Source organism: Myotis nattereri (assembly GCF_964212035.1).
Source record: "Myotis nattereri genome assembly, chromosome: 21".
Lineage (NCBI taxonomy): Eukaryota > Metazoa > Chordata > Mammalia > Chiroptera > Vespertilionidae > Myotis > Myotis nattereri.
In genome coordinates, this window is record NC_138097.1 from 2,378,107 (window position 1) to 2,380,652 (window position 2,546).

The 2,546-nt window shown below is 55.3% G+C and overlaps 1 pseudogene across 1 annotated transcript; it reads left to right on the plus strand.

Annotated features, from left to right (window-relative positions):
- The first annotated feature begins 405 nt into the window (after positions 1-405).
- LOC308535785 (ornithine aminotransferase, mitochondrial-like) lies at positions 406-1,703 on the plus strand (annotated as a pseudogene). Its single transcript has one exon. The product of its transcript is annotated as an ornithine aminotransferase, mitochondrial-like (transcript).
- The last annotated feature ends 843 nt before the right edge of the window (positions 1,704-2,546 follow it).

Genomic DNA, 2,546 nt, shown 5'->3' on the forward strand with positions numbered 1-2,546 from the left:
GCTCCTTCCTCTCTGGCTTCAGGATGGTCATCCGAGAATCACCGTTGCCTTCCATCACTATCTCTCATCCCAGTGGTTCTGGTATCTATCTATTCTCAGATACATTAGTGACTTATTTTACTAAAAACCGCCGATAGGTTTGGCCCTGGCCAGAGAGCTCAGTTGATTAAAGCATCATCTCAATAGAGCCAAGGTTGTGAGTTCCATCCTCAGTCAGGCGCCATGCAAGAATCAAACAATGTGCTGCCCCCGAGACGTAGCCGCTGGTTCCAGAGCCGGAGGCGCCACCAGGGATTATTGGACCCAGCAGACCGGCCCTGGGTCCAGGCTGAACAATCTGCATTTCCATCTGAACCGCGGGAAGAAAGGGTAGCTGGGCGGTGGGATTCCTGCTCCATGGACTGGATGCTTTCCAAGCTAGCTGGTCTGCAGACTGTGGCGGGGCTTTGTGGGGGCGCCACACGTCATTGGCTTCTGCTACATCAGTGGCGACTAAGAAGACAGTCCAAGGCCCTCTATCATCTGATGACGTTATTGGACGGGAAGCCAAGTATGGCGCTCACAACTACCACCCCTGACCGGTCGCCCTGGAGAGAGGGACAGGTATTTCCCTGTGGGAGGCGGAAGGCAGGAAATGCTTTGATTTCCTGAGTGCGCACAGCGCCGTCAACCAAGTGCATTGCCACCCCAAGGTCTTGGACGCCCTGAAGAGCCAGGAGGAGAAGCTGACGCCGACCTCGCGGGCCTCCTACAGCAACGTGCTGGGCGAGGACGGACGCGGAGAACGTCACGAAGCTCTTCAACTACCACCAGGTTCTCCCCATGAGCACAGGGTGGAGCCAGGGAGACCGCTTGCAAGCTAGCGCTGCGGTGGGGCTGCACCGTGAAGGGCATCCCCAAGTTCAAAGCCAAGGTCGTCTTCGCAGCTGGAAACTTTCGGGGCAGGACTCTGTGTGCCATCTCCAGCTCCACGGACCCCAGCAGCGACGACGGCTTTGGCCCCTTCATGCCGGGGTTCGAGACCATTCCCTACAACGACCTGCCTGCTCTTGAGCGTGCTCTTCAGGATCCAAACGATGCCGCGTTCATGGTCGAATCCATTCAGGGCGAGGTGGGCGTCATTGTCCCGACCCAGGCTGCCTGATGGGTGTGCGCGAGCTCTGCGCCAGGCACCCGGTCCTGTTTATTGGATGAGACCCAGACGGGATTGGCCAGGACTGGCCGGTGGCTGGCGGTCAGCCATGAAAACGTCAGTCCTGACCTCGTCCTCCTGGGCAAGGCCCTTTCCGGTGGCCTGTACCCCGTGTGGGCGGTGCTGTGTGACCATGAGATCATGCTGACCATCCAGCCCAGGAGCGCGGCTCCAGGTACGGGGACAACCCCCTGGGCAGCCGCGGGGCCAACGCCGCCTGGGAGGTTTTGGAAGAAGAGAACGAGCTCAGGAAGCTGCCCTCGGACATCGTGACCGCCGTGGACATCGTGACCGCCGTGCGTGGGAAGGGGCTGCTGAACGCCATCGTCACCCGGGAAACCAAAGATTCCGATGCTTGGAAGGTGCGCCTGCGCCTTAGAGATAATGGACTTCTGGCCAAGCCCACCCACGGCGACATCATCAGGTTCTGCCTCCACGGGTCATCAAGGAGACCATGGAGATCATCAACAAACCATCAGTCTTTCTGGGCCCGCCCACACCGGCTTTCTGAGGGCGGGGCCTGCTTCCCTGAGGGCGGGGCCTGCTTCCCTGAGGGCGGGGCCTGCTTCCCTGGGGTGGGGCCCGTTCCCACAGGGCGGAGCCAGCTGGGCTGGTAGCTTGGCCACATCCTCATAACAGCCTGTGTGGTGCTGCTCTCAGCGCGGGCACATTCCACTCCCCTGTGTCTTCAGGGACCTTTTTAAATATATGTTATTTTCAGTTCATACATGCTAGAGCGGCATTTATAGCCACGCAGGTGGCTGTGTAAGAGGACGTGAGGGAGTCTGTTTGATCACGTGTGTGTGCTGAGGCGAAATGCTCCCTCTGTATGTAGGCAGCCTTTTCTGAGATGAGCGATTGTGATTCTGTTAGCCTCCCAGAAAAAAGGGGACACATTGCGGAAACCGGTTTGGCTCAGTGGATAGGGCGTAGGCCTGCGGACTGAAGGGTCCCAGGTTCGATTCCAGTCAAGGGCATGTACCTGGGTTGCGGGCATATCTCCAGTGGGAGATGTGCAGGAGGCAGCTGATCGATGTTTCTCTCTCATCGATGTTTCTAACCCTCTATCTCTCTCCTTTCCTCTCTGTAAAAAATCAATAAAATATATTAAAAAAAAAAAGAAGACACATTGGCTGCATTCAAATGATTTTCTCATAAGTGTTCTAGAGAGAGTGCTCTGGATTTAATGCTATGTTCTTAAAAATTCAATATCTTAATTATTATAGTTTTCTTTTTTAATCCTCAGCTGTGGATATATTTATTGATTTTAGAGAAAGACTAAAGAGAAAGAGGGAGAGAAATAAGTAAACAGTAATGGGAGAGGAACATGGATCAGTTGCCTTTCATACATGCC